We start from the raw sequence: 20,397 nt of genomic DNA on the forward strand, positions 1-20,397 counted from the left end.
ACAGGCTCCAGACGCGCAGGCTCAGCGGCCATGGCTCACGGGCCCAGCCGCTCCGCGGCATGTGGGATCTTCCCGGACCGGGGCACAAACCCGCGTCCCCTGCATCGGCAGGCGGGCTCTCAACCACTGCGCCACCAGGGAAGCCCTCAATAAATGCTCTTGATAACCTTGGGAAGTACCTTTTGGAATTATGCTCTCCATTTTAGAGACAGGTATTAACTGAATTACCCCCTATAGCTAATTAGGGGTAGAGATGAGAGTCCCATGAGGGTTGTTTTGCTACTTCTGAATGCTCATGGGAGGTCTGAAGGAAGTGAGGGAGCTATGTGGATGTCTGTGGGCAGTTTTCCCACAGAGGGAGCTGCCAGTGCAATGGCCCTGAGGCAGGAGCCATGAGGAGGCCGGTATGACAGAAACAAGAGTGAGGGAAAGGGAGAGTGGTAGGAAATGAAGTCACCAAGGTAGTAGCCAGGAGCCAGGTTCTAGAGGCCTTGCAAACACATTGTGTCTTGTGTGCCAACTCTGAGGATTTGCTGGGTGCCAGTTTTGAGAAGGATTCTGAGGCTGTGTTCAAACTCAGTGGGACAGAGTGCTATGGATCTGGAAGAATCTGTTTTATATTTGTTCTTTCTAGTCTCAGGATCAGAGAGCCGTTAGAGAGAAGTACCGGAAATACCGGTACAAGTGGTAGAATCCCCTCTTCTGGTTTTGGTGCCAGATGCTGGCCTTCCCTGAATGCACGGCCCGGAGTGATAACAGGGGAAGGCCCATGGCTGCTCTTTAGAGCAGGATTACCATACAGTTGGCGCGACTCAGTGAGGGCTCCAAGAATCAGGAGCCTCTCATTAACTTCTGAGACAGGCCAGGGGCCGGGGGCCAGGCTCTGTCGCTGCCCTACTTCCTGTGCCCCTCCTGAGAACATGGGGCTCCCCTGGGTGCCCTGAGACACTCTGTCTTATTGGCAATGACTTTGCCCCATCAGCAAGTAAAGGAGGCCCATTCAACATGACTGAGATTCTGAGGCAGAGAACCCCAATATCCATTCCCACAGCCCTCAGAACAGCAGGCAGGGTGGGGATCAAAACTCTTGGTTGCATTGGCCTCTGGATGAACTCTCTTGCTCCCCTCCCCGCCCCTCTCCTCTACAAGCAGCCAGAGGGATCCTGTTAAAACCCAGATCAGACCAAGTCCTTCCTCTGTTCGATGCCCCCAGTGAGGCCTGTCTCACGTAGTCAAAGTCCTGACGTGGCCCCCAGACCCCTTGTGACCTGCCTCTCACCCCTCCAAGTTCCTCTCCTCCTACTTACCCTGCTCACTCTGCACCAGTCACCTGGCCTCCCTGCTGTTTCTCAGGGTGTTGCCGAGGGTGCTCCTGCCACGGGGCCTTTGCACTGCCTGTTGCCCTTGCCTGGATGCTCTTTCTCCAGATGTCCATATGCTCTCTGCCTCACCTCTTTCAATTCTGCTCCAATGTCACCTCCTCTGACCGTCCCGTTTAACACTGAGGGCTTCCCCCATCTTTACCTTGACACCCCAGCCCCTTACTCTGCTCCACCTTCTCCCATTACACTTTTATTGCCTGACAGACACTAGCATTTGCTTATTTACTAGGCCTCCTGTTAATTCTCTCTCTCTCTCCTTCCACTCCTAAGAGCAGGCTTTTTTGTCTGCTTTGTTCCCTGATGTTTCCCCAGCCTCTAGAACAACACTCGGCACATAGGAGGCCCTCAAAAACATTCTGTAGGGCAAGTGAATGAAATGAATATTCTGTACCGGCACTGTCCAATACAGTAGCCATACGTGGCCTTTTAAGTTGAACTTCAAACTAATTAAATTGAAATGAAATTAAAAACTCAGTTCCTCAGTCACGTTAGGCACACTTCAAGGCCTCAGTAGTCACATGAGGCCAGCGGCTGCCACACTGGACAGCACAGCCGGGGGGCAGCCCACCATCTCAGAGTTCTACTGGCTGGGGCTCTTGTTATGCCCTCTGGCAGGTGGTAGGAATCCTGCCATTTCCTATGTGAGTCCTGGCGCCCCAAACAGATGGGCCGGGCCGGGGAGGCTTGTCCAGCTCCGGGACAGCTCCCGCACCAGGACAATTGGTCTTGAAGGCTTCAGTCCGGGCCTCTGCGCTCTCTGTCTCCCCAGGCGTTCTCTCCATGATGCTGGACAGCTTCATCCCTTCTTTTTGGTTCTTCCAGCTTCCCTCAACTCCTGGGGCCTCCAAGTTCAGTGGGGTCTCTCTGGGGCTCCCCCAGGCCTGACTCAAGCTCGTCTGCCCCCCAGGAGTGCTCTGACTCTCCACCTCCCACTCAGCCTGTGGTCCAGCCCCTTCCCAAGACTCTGTCCTGTGGAAGTACCACCTCCCTTTACCCACGGTCCACAGGCCGGGCCAGCCCTGGGCCAAACTGAGGCTTTGGGCCCCTCTGGTCCTCCGTTGCTATACCCTGTTCCTGCTTTTCCACTTCCCATCTACTAGTTACCCTTGTACTTCGTTGTGTAAGTCTCTATTAAGAAAACTCCCTGATAAATCCAATCACCATGATGAATGTCACCCCTCTCAGGAACAGTGACCATTAGAAAGAGGCGGCAGAGGGCACTGGTGAGGAGCACAGAGTCTCGAGCTAGACTGCTGGGGTCAAACGCTGGTTCTGCCTCCTCCTAGCAGTAATCACTTACTGTGGGCCATTCCTTTACCTGTCTGTGCCTTAGTTTCCTAGAAATATCCTATTTCTGGAAAAAATGGGGCATTTATAATCTCTGCTCTATAGGGTTATTATGAGGTTTGAATGAGTCATGACCCATAAGGAACCCAGGTCGGTGTCTGGCACACAGTAAACTCCACTGGAGGGTTTGTTATATAAAGGGTGGGTGATGCTGAACTAAAAAAGTAATGTATCCCTGATAGTGGAAATCCAGGCCTCGAGGGTTTGTGGCTGGCAAATCTCATGCAAGCTAGACCCTGGGAGATGTAAACAGCACCTGGATCCTGGCTGGGCTGATCGGCGACATCGTGGCTTCAACATTCACAGCAGCAGGACATGTTCCCCCCTGCGTGAGGCTCCAAAAGTCTTTTACAGAAGAAATGTGGTGACAGTGTTAGCCCAGCCCTGGCTGAGTGAATGAAGGGATTACTGTAAATTCAACCAAAGTGAGCCAAGCCCCAGCAGGCTGCCTCTTCACTCATCTCCCCAGAGTAAGGGCTTACCTGGTGACAGGTGAGGATCTGACCTGGGGAGGCCCTGCCTTTGCTCCCTGACTCGGGAAATGTGACAGATCAAGCTGCCTGGCAAGGGTTTGGGAAATCGCCGGCCCCCATGTTTGGCTGGGACAACAAGTATCAGGGAGCAAGTTCCATCCTGTTCCATGGTGCTCCTTCATCAAGGGGATAAAGCCGGGAGTGAGAGTGTGAGCCTGGGACTGGACCACCAGGGTTCAAAGCCCAGTGCCATCGCTTACCGGCTGCGTGACCTTGGGCAAGCCAATTAACCTCTCTGTAAAGGGGGACAGATGATAGGGTCTCCCTCACAGAGTTGCTCTGAGGACGAAATGAGTCAGTGCCTGTAATTTAAACCATGCCTGGTCTATCGCGAGCTTAGCATATGTAGTGATTCTGACTGAGGGAGTCATCCGGCCCCAACAAGGATGGAGATGAATCCCGCAGCCTGAGGTTAGATTAAATACCGGCTAGTGAGGCAGGTACACAGCCCAGCTCAGGGGCCGGCCAGCTGAGCTCTGGCGGTCAGTCTCTTCTGCTGGCCCCAGCCTGCCCTCCAGCCTAGCACTTCTCTGGCTGACCCACCAAGATGATGCCGGCTCTTTCTATTTCTCCTGTGCCATCTCCACTCACAGACCACAGGAAAGCCGGGTTGAGGGGGCCCATCGACCCCCTGGCTGTCAGCGCTCCACTCACACACTTCCAGGGACACGCCAGGCAGCCCCCCATCCCCCAGCTTCGCGCATCCCAGAGCTGCTCAGAATCCCTGATCACGGTGCTATGGTCTGACAGCTGCTGCTTGGTCCCACTGGCCCCACCTCCACCCCACAGAGACATCCGGGACAAGGTGTTTCTTTCTTGAACACATTTCAGCGCTTCCCAAATTGTGCACCAGCTCCCTCACCCCCCCTTAAGTTTCCACTTCTCCAGAGTGAACATTTCCATGCCTTCCCACCATCTTTTCGGGACACGCTTTCCAGCTTGCCTCCCAGCGGATCCTCACCGATCACACGCCAATCTGTCTTTGGCCCTCCTCTGTGGGTATGGGGGCGGTGGGCGGGGTCTGAACCAGAGAACAGAGTCATGTTCCCCCAACCAGACATCTTGCTTCTCCTGAGGCCCCCCACCCAAGACAACACGGGACTTTCTGGAAGCTGCATCGCCTCGGTGGCTCACACTGAGCAGGTGGTTAATGGAAACGCCCTGTGATTTCCCCAGGGCTGCAATTAAGCCACGTTGCTCCCATTCTGTCCCCTAAAGCAACGTTTCTACCATCGTAGGCTGAGCCGACCAGGCGAGGTCCCCTCCCCACATCAGGCCTTTTTTTCTCTCGGTATATCTTTATCTCTCTCTCTGTTTCTCCTCATCCAAGTTTCTACGGATGTGGAACTTTTCCCTGCATCTAATTGTCCTTAGCTCCCAACCCCCAAGGACTGGGTGGGCACATCACAGGAAAAAAAAAAAAAATTGTGGGCTTTGGGATCTGACAGAAATCTCTCTTCGAAGGCTGGTTCTGCCCCTGACCAACGGTGTGACTGGGGTCAGTTCTTCCTCTCTCTGAACCCAATTTGCTCATGTATGAAATGGGACTAGCGGTCCCAACCTCCTGTGCTGAATGTGAGACATTAAGTGTGCTGGGGAAAACATGACCGCCCTCTCCTCTCCCTTCCCAGGGCCATTCAGTACTCCTGTGAGGACAACGATGGCCACCACGATCGTTGCCATTTATCTCCTCAAGGAGCTGAGAAAAGCTTGCTCAATAACAATTCATCACTTAGAGAAGAAACGCAGAAGGTGTCAGACCAATTATACCTCGTTGTAAACACAGGCGTGAACGAAATGAAGATTCCCCACCAGCCGCCTCCAAATGCACTAGAACCACCTGCAGACGCCAAATCAGTGCCACCCAGTGATGCACCTAATCAGACAACTCTGCCCAGTTAGCAGATCCATAATTTCCCAGGGGCACCACGCAGGGGCAAAGTCACCTGTGGCACCAACTCCTTAAAACTGCTACAATGGTGTTCACTTCAGCTGCACATATACTCAAATTGGAATGATGTAGAAGAGATTAGTATGGTCCTTGCACAAGGATGACATGCAAATTCGTGAAGATTCCATATTTTTATGAGATTCTGACACATGTTACAGCTTGGATGAACCTTGAGGACATTATGCTAAGTGAAATAAGCCGGAAGCCAAAGGACAAATATTGTGTGTTTCCCCTTATATGAGGTACCAGCGTGGTCAAATTCGTAGACTGAAAGTAGAAGAGTGTTTGCCAGGGGGAGGAGGAAATGAGGAGTCAGTATCGGATAGGTACAGAGTTTCAGTCTGCGATGATGAAAAAGTTGTGAAGATGGATGGTGGTGATGGCTGCAAACAAATGTGAATATACTTATGGCCCCCGCACTGTACACTTAAAAATGGTAAATTTTATGTTATGTCTATTTTAGCACAACAACAAAGTGGCCAAAAAGATGCTATCACAAAGCAAACGCGGCCAGGTGGGCAGGAAGAGGAGAGTTTGTTGGTGTCATTTGTCACTTCCGTCTGGCTGATGCACACTCAGGTGCAGTCACCACCGGCAGGGACCTTGTGGTTCTGTTGTTGCCAGGCTTGGTTGGCCCAGTCAGGTCTGGGGAGGGCACAGCATGGGGCAGAGTGGCCCCCTGGCCATCTGCTTGCTCTTTTATATCTGTCCTATTGCTGAAGAACAAGGCAGCTCCAGAGCAGAACTTGGCACACACCAAATGCATGCAAAGAGGTTGCAGAAGATAAAGCACGGTGGTTCCCAGCGTCCGCTGCGCTGTCAGCTGGATCTGGGTTCAGATCTCACTCTGCCACTGACTGACTAGTTGTGTGACCTGAGGCAGATTATCTAACCCTCTCTGTCTTAGTTACAGAGAATGCTAGTACCTGCTTTGTAGGCATAGTGTCGGGATTAAATGAGGTAAAGTGTGTCAAACGTTTGGCATGACTCCTGGCAATAAATCAGGGAAGAGCAAACACAAGGTTTTGTTTGGATGACAATGGTGATGTCAGTGATGACCCTTGATAGAAAAACTCAAGATGAAATGAAGTCCTCAGTCATCTCATGGATGGGTTTTGGGGCCCTGCCTTTTCCCCCAGTTCTAATCCCCTCCCTCTGTCAGATCAGAAGCTCCTTGAAGAAGGCAACTTTATCACCCCCCAGGTAAGTTTGTGCTATGGTGTAAAAAGCTTACTGACTGTGCAGTGTAGGTAAGTCACTTCATATCTCCGAGCCTCACTCAGTTTTCTTGCCTGCAAAATGGGTTGATAGTATTGATCCTATGGCATCTCTGTGAAACTTAAATACAGTGATATTTGTTCAGTACTGAGTACAGTGCATAGGCTGTATTTGTGCAATAAAAAGCAGCCATCAGTAGAAACTAACACAACATTTTAAATCAACTATACTCCAATAAAAAGTTTTTAAAAAATAGCAGTAATCAGTATTACCTTTAGTAACTTGGCAATAAGTGATTCTCTGTGCTGTTTTTTAAATAAACCTCAGAATTTATTGAAAAAAAAAAGCAGCCATGATGATACTTGGATTAGGTGTCTGAAGATCAAGTTCAAATCCTGGCCCTGACAGCTGCTAGCTGAGGGATCTTGAACCAGGAGATTGTTGGGAAAACCTACCAAGCTCCTTGGATGCACTTGGTAAAGTGCTCACAAAGTTGAGGTGTCATTTTTTATACCGGGGGACCCTCAGAACCCCTGCATGAATGAGTGACTGAGAAACTGACAGGCACCTCCCTGAGGGCTGCTCCAAGCTGCATGCCTGGAGGCTGGACTCCACCACTAAGAGGCCTGTCCGACTTCCGGCTCGCTAAGCTGGACCAGAAGAGGGGTCCTCCCTCTTCTGGTCCAGGGCATTTCAGGCAGATGGACCAGCCGAGGTGAGGCCTCAAGGCTGGAGCATGTCTGAGGAGCAACGGGGGCCAGGGTGGCCGCAGCAGCGGGAGAGAGCCAGGGGCAGAGTCCAGGAGACGGGGCAGGGAGGTAGCGGGGCCAGACCACAAGGAGCCTTGTGGGCCCCTGGAGGGTGTTTTCTCCAGGCTCTGACTCATTCAAATGCTCACCTCCTTTAAATGCTCACAGAGGCTCACAGCCTCAAGCCAACACCCTCCTCTCATCTACTCACACACCAATGATGCTTCTAGTCTGGTCAGTAGACACACACACACACACACACAAGCACAGACACACACACACACACACACACACACACACACACGCACAACACACCTACACACCTACACACCAGTCAGTGGGACACACACACAGCTCCCCCGCCGGGCTTCAGCCTCCAACCCGCCTGTGTGGGTGGGAGAGGGGCAGGCCGCTCACCCGCCTTTTGCCCCCTCTGCAGCCTGGACCGGAAGAGGGAGCAATAAGAGAAGCTATCCACTTCAGAGAGTTGTGGGCAGATTAAATGAATGAATACCTAAAAGCACCGAGAACAGTGCTCGGCACACAGCTTAATACATGTTAGCTGTTGTTATTACGCTCCATTACTGCTTGGGAGGTGGAGTTGAGGGAGTGATCCACGTGAGGGATCCAGCACACCGGCAGTCACACAGGGGTGAAGGTGCTTACTAAACGCTTCTCGCTTCACTCCCACCCCACCCCTTAAAAATTCCCTGACCTCTTCTCAGTCATGGAACCCGTATTTTGGGGCCCTCTTTGGGTTAGGAAGTTAGTTATCAGTAAATTTACTATCTGTTCGGGTTTTGTTGTAGTTGTTTGTTTTTTATCAAAGGAGGAAGCAAACAAGAAGCCAGCCTGCCCGACCCTGGGCTGCATAGCTCCCAGGTCCTATAGGTAGTTAATAGCATGTGACTAACAAGCACATCCTTTGTTGGGTGTGATAGCAGCTTGGACTACCTGGCACCCGAGCCCAGAGGTCGGGTGCCCAGATTCTTCTCCCAGCTCTGCAACCCCCCCATAGGCTGGATGACTGGGGCACGTCCCATCCCCAATCGGAGTCTCTGCTCTTCCCTGGTAAGGGGTTGGGATTAGACCATTGCTAAAGTCTTTCCAGACTCATCTGTTCATCCGATTTTTATGGAGCACCTGTTATGTGCCAGTGCTGCTAGAGGGGATACAGCAGTGAGCACAGGACACAGGTCCTTGTCCCGTGAAGTTGACATCCTGGGCAGGGGGAGGGTGGACAGTAAATGATTAACACAATTGGTAAATTATGTACTATGTTAGAAAGTGGAGTGTGCTATGGGAAAAAGAAAAAGCATAGCAGATTAAGAGAAGGTGAAAGGGTTTGGGCGTGGGGAGGGCAGACTCAGCTCCATGTGGGCTGGTCAGGGATAACCTCCTTTAGCGGTGACATTTGAGGTGAAGGACATCTTACATTCCAGGAACCTACGAATCTCTGTGATTCTCTATTCCGTTTGGGGTTCCCTGGAGTCCCCATCTCTTATTTTCTCTCCTTCTCTGAGCACACTGAGCCCCAGCTTGCCCAGTGGGTGATGGGGCCAGAAAACAGATCAGCCAAGTCCCCAACGGCGATGAGTGATTTATCACCGTCTTTATTCACACTCCAATATTTCACGGCTCCCGTGGCTCTGATGGAATAAATATGACCTTTTATTCTTCACTTCGCTTAAGACTCAAGGTCGGCAGCCCAGCTGTGATCTATCGGCTGCTGCCTCCACTGGCCGTCTGTGAGCCAGGGAGCCCCATGGCTGTCAGAGATTCATGGCGCCACCTCCCAGCCCCACGCTCCGCCGCCTGCCCCTAGGCACTGGGCCTGGGCCTTGCTTGGCTGAGGAAGCAGCAGCCACGGTGGCTCTGGGGGACCATGGCTTATTGAGGGCAGAGACCAAGCCATAAATCTCCCCCCTCTCCCCTGAGCACCCCTCATCACTAAGGTTGAACCCATGACCCGGGTTTCATTTCAGTCCTGGGAGGAGGCAGCCATGGGAAGGCGGAGCAGCCACGGTTCAAAGGGCAAGTCATACATTACAACGCCAAGGGCACGGCCATCAGTTTTCTCAGCATGGAGGAGGGACAAAAAGGCATCAGCCTGCCTGACTCAGATGGAACCCTTCAGGCCCTTCCGGTAGTCGAGGCCTCCTGATTTCAGAGAAGCCTGGTTTTGCTTGTCAGACACCACCAGCACTCCTGGAAGTTCTTCCACTTGTCTAACGGAGATCCATCCCTGCAGCACCCGCCTATTTCCTCTCGTTTCCTCCTTATGTGTGGGTGGTGGGTGGGATGGGATGGTCTGGTTCATACTTCCCCTGCTTCCTCATGGTAGTCTGAGTGACACGGGCTGCTGGTCTGGGTTCGCTAATAGATTAGGTGGCTGGGAAGGGGCGGCCAGACAGTCTAGAAAGGAAACGCAGTCACTGGCCTCTATTTTGAACGCACCACCTGTGACCCTAAGATACCATCTTGCTCCTCTCCATCCTAACTCATGTCCTGGGAGGAAAAGGAGGGGTCAGGAGCTCTCTGGAGCACAGCCCACCTGGGTTCAAATCCCAGGTGGGACACCTTGGGTAAGCTTCTTAACCTCTTCGGGCCTCAGTTTTCTCATCAGGATAATAACATCTCATGGGGATGTTGCAAGAATTAAATGAGCCAATAAATGGAAACCACTTAGAAGAGCACCTGGCACGTAATCATTTCTCAGAAAGGTCGGCTCTTATTATCATCACCATTACTGGAGGAGAAACCATCTGCAGTCACTTGGCACTTTTGACCTAAGCCCCATCAATTGGTTTTGTGATTTATAATCCACCAACCTCCAACCAAGTTTACAAAGGGCCTTGCAACATAAAAACACATATAAAACAAGATGAGTAAATTTTTAAAATGTTTTATGGCAGATCATGAGCCAGCAAGAAGGCTTGAACTAGAGGACCCCAGGATGTCTGCTGTGATGTCCAAACAGTAACCTCACTTATAACCCCTGCATACCCACCAGGTTGCCACACAGTGCTGGGCCACTTCATCTTGTGGAGAGCCTAGGGAGGAGGGGGCGTGATGGCCTCAGAACATGTGAGGGGAGTGGCTTTGTTAGGGCCACCCTTTCAGTGTGGGACTTGGACCAGAGGAGGCCAGTGGGGCTGAGGCGGCCTTCAGATGAGGGGCACCCTCGGGCCATGAGGAACTGCCCCAGTCTTCTTTGCTCTGGTCAGGCCACATCCAGCATACTGCCCACTGCTGGATCCCACACATGCAGAGGGATGGCACAACCTGGTACACATCTGAGGCAAGGGACCAGGAGATGTGCCACAGGACACACCCCAGGTCCCTTCCTGCTCCAGGGACAAACATGACAGCCCTTTACCTGTAATGCCTCCCATGTCTCTTCACTGATTGCCCTCCTACTCGACCTTCTGGGTCACCTCGTCCAGGAAGCCTTCCCTGACCGCCCCAGGCTCTCATAGGCTCACACAGCTTATCACAGCTGTAGTATCTGAATCAGTGACCACACAAGTACCTAGTCCATTAATGCCTGTCTCCCTGGGAAATGCAAGCTGCAGGAGGGCAGGGGTGTCCCATTCTCAGCTGTCTTCCCCGTGAGTGGCCCAGACCCAGCATCATAAGTACCTCTTGAATGACTAAAAGTAAAAGGCAAAAATGGACGGTGGCAGAGAGGGAAGATGTTGCATCTGAAAAAAATAGCACTAGGTGAACCATGAGAATTATCTGCAAAAATTAAATAGATATATTATGGAAGAAGAATGAGTTTTATTCCTGATGAGAATGAAGACAGAATCTAAGGCTAGGAGGTAGAGGGGGATGGAGTTTGGGGCCTGTAAGAAAAAACTACTTAGCTTAAAGGCACCCAGCAGTGGTCTGGGCTCTTGAATAAAAAAGAGGGCAGGTTCCTGTGTCTGGAAGTTATCCCCACGTGGGGCCAGTCAGCATCCCAAGGAGGTGGTAGGAGTGGGGATGTTCAGTAGGAAGGGTGGTGGGCATGATAAGGATTCATGAACAGAGGAGAGGGCTGGCCTGGATGACTCTGAACTGCCCCCTTTTCACTCTGGACTTTTTTCAGTCTATGAGAGTAGCAAGAACTAGGCCCATTTTAAAGATAGAACAACAGAGTCACAAGAGAGTTTTAACAAATGAACAGCTGAATTGGTCCCCAGACCTTGGCTTTTCCTCCCTATCCCTGAGCTCTCTCAAGCCCTTAGCAATATGTCCACACCAGGGAACTAGGCTTTGAGGTTGCCTGATGACCCCTTCCTGACCCCCTCTCCCTCCTCCTGTTAGAGCCTCCACTGTGCCCTCCATCATGTCTGCATCCTCTGTTGGCCAGTCCCAGAGGAAACCACTTGAGTATCTCCCATGACAAATGCAAAGAAACACATCTCTAATGGTGGGATTTCAGATCTTCTGATCTTTTGTGAAGGCAGTATTTTTGGATGGGATTCTATTCCTAGGCCCACTCTAGGCAGACGAGGGAGACTGGAGTTTGGGTCTGGACCTGGGCAATCCTTTCCCGACCTCAGGAAGGTAGCCTCCACCCACTCACTTCTTCTGCAGGACAGAAGCTTCTTTCCAGCCCCGCTGCCTGAGGGAAAGGACTGCTGAACACCAGCCTAGCCAACCTGAGAATTTTCAAAGCCTCCTTATTCCACTCAGACCTTCTTTAGATCGATAGTCAAAGCTTGGTGGAAAAGCAGCCTTGGGAGCCAGCCCTTGGCACTGGCTCATAAACGGTGGCATTCTGACGGGTGGTAAAAATATCTCTCTGGTGTTCAGTGCCGGCTGCTGCCACCATCTCAGCTTCTAAGATCCTGTCTCCATGCCCAGGACCTCAGCAGCCTCCGCACCTGTCCACACACACACACCCCAGGAGACAGAACACAGGTCACCCAGCCCCTGACCACTGGTCACCCTCACACCCACAAATGCCACCCCAATTGTTGCAGCCAGGCACCAGCAAAAAATGCTCTTAAGAGCCACTAGAGAGGGAGATGTATTCCCAGAAATACTGCAGCACATGCCTAATGAGCTAATTAAACAAGAACATAAATAATTACTCCCTATCAGAGTGAGAGGACTTGGGGGGAGGGGGGTGATGACTGAGGAGCTGGGACAGTGATGGGTGAGCTGCGATGCTCTGGAGGGGGAGATGGGAAACTCCTCTTCGCTGTGGCTGTGGGTTGGGCCTCAGGGAGGTTCCCGGGCCAGGGAGATGGAGCCCCAAGGAGTCTGCCAGAAAAATCATCACAAAATGCCGCTTTGTTCCTTACCTGAGTATTTCCTGCTCACTCACGTGCCCACGCCCTGACCTCCCTCCACCGTCAGAACAAGCCCAAACGGGAAATTTTGCTGCAAGGGGTACTTCCCCCCATTTTATGGATGTTGACATTAAGGAGCAAGAGGGTCTCAAGACATTGCTAAGACCACTGAAACCATCCTGTACCTGGTCTCCCTGCTTCCACCCCTGCCCCCTATAGTCTCTTTTCCACCCAGCTGCCAGAATCTTCTTTCTTAGTCACATCATGCCACTCTCCAGTGTTCAACCACCCAATGGCTCCCATCCCATTCCAGATAAAGTCCAAGGCCTCGCCATGGCCTATGAGGCCCTACATGGTGCAGCCCCATCCAGTTCTCTAACCTCATTCACTGTCACCCTTCCTCCAGACTCACTGGAGTCTTGCTGTGTCTCCAGCATCCTACCCTAAGGGCCTTTGCACTTGCTGTTTCCACTGCACGGCTCTTCCTCTCCATTCAGGTCTCTGTTCCAAGTTCACTCTTTAGAGAGACCATCTCTGACCACCCATATAAAACAGCAGCTCCCCAGTCTCTGTCTCCTTACACTACTTATTTTTCTTCCTAGTGCACACTTAAATTTTTTCATCCCTCTTCCTCCATAAGAATGCAAGCTCCTTGTAGACAAGGACTTTGCCTATCTTGTTCTAACCCTATGGTCTTGACTAGATTCTACCCCAAAGCAGACACAAAATAAGCATTTACTGATTGAATAAATAAAAGTCTAGAAACCAAAAGTCAAAGTGTGGTTTGTGCCTAGACTATCCAGTTCCAAATCCAGAGTTTCTCCACCACAGGTCATTTCTCCCCTCAGAACTTGACCATGGTTCCCCACAGCCAACAGGAGAAATCTTGAAGTCAGGACAGAGCACTGGCTACAAACTCCAGCTCCACCACCTCCAAGCTGGGGGAACCTTGTAAGTCATGTCACCTCCCTATGGCTCAGAGTCTTCAACTGTCAAATGGCAATATCATACCTCACAGGGTTAATGTACCAAATAAGAGAATAAATTACACAGCACATCTTTAAAACAATACCTAGAATATAGTAAGGGCTCAGTAAATATAGCTATTGTGTGTGACACTCAAGGCCACCCTCCGTCTGCCCTCTTCCCTCCTCTCTGAACAAACGTCTTATTATTTCCCTAGACCAGAGGGTCTCAAAGAGTGGCCCCCAGATGGACAGCTCAGCATCACTGGGAGAATGCATTAGAACTGCAGATTCTCAGACCCCACTCCAGACCAAGTGAGTCAGAAGCTCAGGGGGGTTGGCCCTGTATCAGTGTGCTAACAAGTCTGCCAGGTGATTCTGATGTGTGCTCAAGTCTGAGAACCACTGCACTAGAGACAGCCTTTTCACCAGGTAAGCCAGGTGTGGTTGATTGAGCTGTTGGACCTGTTTCTTCACTTCTCTTTAATAAGATAAAACCTCCACAGCCTTGCCGTGGCCTGACAGTGGGTGATATGCGTGCCCTGATTGGCCTTGTAACTTGCTTTGGCCCATGGGATTTAGCAGATGTAATGCCAGCAGAGGCTTGACATTTGCTTCTTCACCTGCCCACTTGCATTTCTGCTATCACCATGAGAAGAACATACTCTGGATGGCCACTACATCCTACCTGGGCTCCAGAATGAGATACACAGAGAAGATCTAAACCAGACCCAGAGCCTGGAGCCCAGCCCAGCTGAGACCAGGTGAAACTCCAACCAACCTGCAGACCCACAAGTAAGAAGATTCAATAGGCTGTATGTCACATAGATTTTGAACTTGTTTGTCACACAGCATTATTGTGGTGATACTGACTAATAATACTGGGGCTCTCAGGGGTCCTTGACCAGGCCTGATCATTCCTGCCTCGGCCTCTTTATTGCTTCCACCTAAAACAGCTAACCCCTCCCCTTTTCCTTCCAAATCCCACCTACTCCCCAGGACACAGCTTATACCTCACTCCACCTGCTCCCAGAAGCTCTGCCCCATCCAGCCACAGAATACACCCCTCCCAACCCAGGCATGTGAATGCACTTCCATTAGCTCAGGAAAAAGCTCAAGTGGATCAGGTTCACCAAGCAAATTCATTTACATTTTCACCTTTTAGGTGGCTAGTTACTAAACTGAAATGCCCCTTAACTTAGTATCATCACTAACTAATTACCTGGTTAGAAGGTTAAGTGTCTTATAGTTCCGTGTGATGTTTAATTTCTGAACAAGTACCTTCTTGACGATGCAACAGCAGTTAGTTCCCACATCTGGACCAGTACTCCCACCCACAGCATCAGCCCTGCAGCCACAGCACAAGTGTGAGCCCATCTCTGGAGCCCACCCCAGCTAGAAATAGCTCTCCTTTGTAAATAGTTAATGAGCTTGTTCGTGCGTGTTGCATGTCTCCGTGGCCCTGCTTTCACCCTGGGCTGGCATATCACAGTCTGTGGTTTTGTGTGATTCTGCTGGCTCACCACCCCCCACCACCTCTGAGGCTCTGAAGATGATGGGCATTAATCTGACTTCATGTTTGGAGCCCTTCTGTCACCTACGGGGTGCCCACTCTCGTCACACACACACATGCCAGACCACAGGTCTAATTGGCAAGGACTCAGACATCCCTCTCGGCTTCTCTCTCTGTCTCAGTGTCTCTAGAGATGAGAAAAGAGCACTCACAGAGTGGCAGAAAATCAGCCCAGATCACCTTCCTTCCCAGGCTGGCCTCAGCTAAACTACACACTGGCTACTGGCTCCCGGGATTTTGTGGGCAGGTGCCAAGAGACGTGGATGACACGGACGCTTTCGCCCATATGGCTCTGTAACTCCCCTGCAGAGCCCTGATTTTATTTGGGAAAGCAACATGCCTGAACAAATGACCAACTTTCTCAGGCTCTGACGTGGTCTGAGGAAATACAATGAGATGGAAGGAGGAGTCATTGGGTGGGACTTCTGGGGGACTCTTTAAAGGCGCTGACTCATCCAGAAGGTTGGTACCTGTCTTAGTTGGGCTTTCCCGGGAGCAGACTCTAAGATGAAGATTTGAGCGCCAGTAGTTTATTTGGGAGGTGGGTCCAGGATTCTCTGGAATGGGGAAGAAAGGCCAAACAGGCTGTTTCGCTAAGCAACTTACCCCTGTGAGCAATCTGGGCTCAGTTCTACTGGGACCCTCTGGGAGACAGCACAGAACATGCCTCAGCTGTCCTTCTTCTTTCTCCCTGGGGGAGGAAGCTGGGGTGTTAATCCTCCAACTCCCTCTGGCATAGGGTGGGGCTGCTCCTGGGGACGTCAACTCTCCTGCACTTCAGCTGCCCTCCCTGTGGGCTGGGCACACCTGAGGAAGTCCCAGAGGGAAGGGTCAGTGAGCCACATGTTAAAAACTGCAACAGACCTAAGAAGGAGCTTCAGTCCCTGAGGTCCATGGAACTCCCATACCAGCCCTGAGCTATATCCCTCTGGAATTCCATTACATGACAGAAACAAACCCCCAATTTTGTCAAACCACTACAGTCAGATCTTTGCTATGAGAAGCACTTCACACTATCTGAAGATGCTCTTCACATCTTACATCTTTTATCATTTCACAACATCCTTGTGAGTTATTATCATCCCCATTCTGCAGATGAGAAGCCTGAGGCTCAGAGAAGGAAAGGGAGGGGGATAAGAGACCACATCTGGAGCCCTGGATTCGATCCTCCTGGTATTAATCACTAAGCCTCAGCGGAGGGGTAAGAAAAATGACTCCAGCAACTAAAATGCACAAGATGCTTTTGTTTCCTAAATGTTTCACATACTTTATCTCTTTGGAGATAACCCCATTTGAAGGGGTTTGTATTTCAATGTTACAGATGAAGCAAAGTCTCAGAGTGGTGAGATGACCAGGGCAAGGTAGAGCTGGATGGGAACCCAGGCCTCCTGACTTCTTCCCTCACCAGAAGTTCAGAGACCAAACCCCAGCCGTGGGATTTACAGCAGCTCTGCCCACCAGTACTGCCCATTCCCTAGGTACAACAGCCCAATGCCGAACGCACATCAGAGTCACCGGGGGAGCTTTAACAACATGGATGCCTGGGCCCCACCCCAAGCTGACTCAGGATCCCTTGGAGAGAGGATACAGCTCCCCATGGATTCCGGTGCACAGCTAGGCTTGGGGAACACTGGGGTGGTGGGAAACCTCAGACTCCAGGTCAGAATGCCTGGGTTTCACACTTCCCCCACTCACAGTTCTCCTGGAGCTGTTACGAGGCTGAAAGGAGCTGGCTGCTGTGAACATGTTTGGGGGAAATTCTAGTTGTCAGATGAGTGTTTGTGTTTGGTGTCATTCTGATGACTGCCACCACCAGCATGATCCCCAAGTCCCAGACACTCCTCAAGCCTAACCCCTCCCTCTGTAAACCTTCTTTGGTAATTTCCTGGTGAGAAATAAGTAATATCCCCACCCCCACCCCCAAACCAACCAAATGTATATAAAATTAACAAGGGACTGGTTCTCTGGTTCTCATTTACTAGAGGGGGAAAAGCCACATTCCAAAAGAAAGGTAGACTGGATGCACAATTCTACTCCCTTTACTCCTGCTAATTATTTCTCCCTTCGAAGATGTCTTCAGACAGAACTTTTTGAGAATAAAGAGCGAATGACAAGTAGAGAATTTAGTCACTTCTGAACAGATGCCCTGAAGGTTTTTGAATCTGAGTGGAGTCATCTTCTTGTGCAGAGCAGGAGGGGCAGGATGATAAAGTGGTGATATGATTTGAGATGCTCTTGGAAGGCACCTCTGAAAAATGTCTCTCCTATGCACAAACTTGCTGTGGGCTTTGAAATTCCACCATTAGAGATTCACTCCTTTGGGTCTTTCAGAGTTTCCAACTGAACTGCGAAGATTTCTGAAAGGGGTGACACCTTATACTTTGATCTCTTAAAACTATCAGATTGTTTTCCCAGTTTACAGTTCTCTTAGAGTAAGGTTTTGACGAATGGAGCCACAAGAAGAAGCCTGGAGAACAGGGACAAAGAGAGGGGGCTAAGAAAGGAAAGTGGACAGGCTCCTAATAACAATAAGTAATGACATGTATCCTGTACTTCACAGTTGACTATGAAAGATACACTTTCAAATAGGTGATCTCATTCAGTTCATGCCACTGTCTGTATAATATATGCAGAAAGAAATCTCTGTTCCCATTTTACAGACAAGAAAACAGAGACTGACAGTGATGCAGTGTTTTGCCCATGATCCCAAGACTAGTAAATGGTAGAGTTAGGGTGCAAACTCAGGTTCTAGAAGTGCTAGCTGCCTCTGTCTTCTCTATATTACTGGCAGTGCATTGTGCCTAGTTTAAAAAAAAACTACATTTCCCAGCCTCCCTTGCAGACATGTGTGGCCAAAAGAGATATAAGCAGAAGTTATTGGGTAGAGCTTCAGAGAACCTCCTCCCCTTTGCCCTCTGGCCGTTCTGCTTTTTATCTTTCCTGCTGTATAGAGAGGAGATGTGAAAGCTAGAGTGCCGGCAGCCATTTTGCACCATGAGGGAACCTTAAGGACAGAAACTGTGTGCTGAGGATGGCAGATCAGAGAGGTAGGAGCTGGGCCCTTGGTGGTCATGCTTCCCAGGAACCCAGGCTAAACTCTCTTCCACTGGACTTCTCTTACACAAGAGACATAAACCCTTATGAACTTAAATCTCATTAGGTTAAGTTTTCTATTCATCCTAATTGCCACGGCTAGGCCTTAGAAATGTGGGGAAAGCAACTAAAGCTGGAAGAGAAAATCTCAGCAGACTCCCAGTGGGTTACCCCATCCTTCCGAGAAAAAGAAGTTATAGTTGGTGCCCCCCAGCCCAAGTCTCCAGCCTTAAGGAAAACTCCTTGCGATATCAGTGAGATGTGCCCCACAGCATGGTACCTGGCATTGGATGTAGGACACCACATTTCTAGTCTTTGCTTTGTGGAAACTTGGGAAATCCACTCAATTCATTAAAGACTTAGTGTCACCATCTATAAAATGGGTATAATATTTGTCCTATCCATCTCCACTTGTGGACGTCAGATTTCAATTGTCAAGCAATGTAAAAGAAATTTAGAAAAATACAAAACCCAAGGCAGGCTGATCTGCCTCTGACCAGGGAGTTGCCGGGGATCTTTCTACCCCACCCACCCCAATTTCCTCCTTTACACCTTTTTTCCTCTGCCTGTCAGGGTTCAATCCACTTTTTCAGGAGAAGCTGAGATATCAAAGAAGCAGCTGAGTCAAAGAACCCTCCCCCTGCATAGGTGTCAGGTTTTGCATATGGCATGACCCTTCCTTTAGGGAGCACCTGTCCCTAGCAGTTTCTCCCCATATCCACAAGATCCCAGGTTCATCAGTAAATTTCCCTCCACCCCAAGGTGGAGAGGGCTACATTTTCATGGGATAGGGGGGACCAACTGAGGTGTTGATTCATAAGATCCTGATGGGGTATAAACTGGCTGAATCTGCCATTTTATTCTTTCCCCAGATGGGAAACAGAGCAACAGTAAAAAAAAAACAATGCCTCAACCCCAGCCCTGCAAAACTCTGTGGGGTGGTTCAGTCTCCCCCAAGGTGGGGAGTATGTCTGACAATCATGGAAGAATATGGCATGGGAAGGGGGGTCTGAAGATAATTGGGGGGAGCGGGGCATGGAATGGTTACTATCTTCTACCACCTTCAGGTCTCTTGCGTCATAACCCCTCACTTTTTCTACACGGAGATGATGACAGCAGAATAAGCTGCACAAAGACAAGGCTGCATCCTGGCTAATTCCACACCGTGCTATAGAAGTATGCTGGCTGTTCCCCTGGCCCTCCTGGGGACTGTTCCAACATCATGCCTGGAGGCAAGTGTTTGTGAATGTCATTTGGGCTGCTAATGACATGCAGGGCACTTAACTTACCAGGTCACACGGTGGATGAAGCAGAGCTGGGATGGGCTTCTGCTTTCTCATGCGCGAGGGGAGGCTCCCTTCTTTCTGACTCCCCTCTCGCCATCCTTCCTCTTCCCCTCAATGACTCCTCCCCACCCACCCCCCGACACTGCCCCCATTAAGGCTAGCCACTTCCTGAAAGGGCAGGCCCTGGAGCAGACAGATGGGGGAGCTGGCCCTCCCCAGTCACACGGGAAACAGGCCAGGCCCCGCTTGTGGACTGTACGTGTCCAGCATGACCCAGGGCTGCCGGCAGGGCTCAGCCGTGTGTACTCAGGGAAGGCAAATGGCTTGGGAAGTCAGCAAAAACTATTAGATAATTAGGGAGCTAATTATCTGATTTAAAAAAATAAAAGCGAGACACTATTTCATAGCCAAATTCAAATCCTGAGTTATCCATGGCTCTGCTCCCCCTTCCTGGTATATAGAATAGAACCTGATGTTTCAGACACAGCTCACAGCCCCCAGGGCTTCTGTAGGCCCATGGTGTTGGTCAATGGTGACCTGTCAATGACGTGTCCAATCTGGCTGGACAATTGAGCCTCCACCAAGGTCCCTGTCTGTGGCCTCAGGCCCCAGGGCTTAAACCCCTATGAGACAGGGCACCCTAACCCTGGGAGGCAAGATGCCATGTGGCCCCAACTGGCAAAAGCAGGTGGATTTAGCAAGTGTGGTAACCATATTGTCTTGATCATGGGATAATAAGAAAACAGAGCCATAGACCATCAGGGTGGGCTCACTTAAGTCGAATGTTACAGTTAGGCTGACCACTCGGCATCTCTGGCATGGAGTTAGCCGGGTTCTGCTTGAACCCTTCTGGTACGGGCAGCTCACTACCTTATGGCAGCCCTTGTTTATTCTGCTGTTGGGCAGCTCTGATGTTCATTTCCATTCTGTTCAGTTCACCAGGTGTTGACTCAATAGCTGTTGTGGGCCAGGACTTATTAGGAGCTGGGGATACAGAGATGAGTAGGTATGAATA

General features: G+C 50.5%; 1 protein-coding gene and 1 non-coding gene across 2 annotated transcripts in view; one reads left to right on the top strand and one right to left on the bottom strand.

Annotated features, from left to right (window-relative positions):
- LRFN2 (leucine rich repeat and fibronectin type III domain containing 2) overlaps positions 1–20,397 on the bottom strand; it is a 35,974-nt gene that overhangs the window by 7,931 nt on the left and 7,646 nt on the right. The gene's annotated exons all lie outside the window — the stretch shown is intronic.
- LOC112064380 (U6 spliceosomal RNA) lies at positions 5,244–5,348 on the top strand. Its single transcript, XR_002891494.1, has one exon. It is a non-coding gene; the product is annotated as a U6 spliceosomal RNA (small nuclear RNA).

This window comes from Physeter macrocephalus, chromosome 18, assembly GCF_002837175.3.
Source record: "Physeter macrocephalus isolate SW-GA chromosome 18, ASM283717v5, whole genome shotgun sequence".
Lineage (NCBI taxonomy): Eukaryota > Metazoa > Chordata > Mammalia > Artiodactyla > Physeteridae > Physeter > Physeter macrocephalus.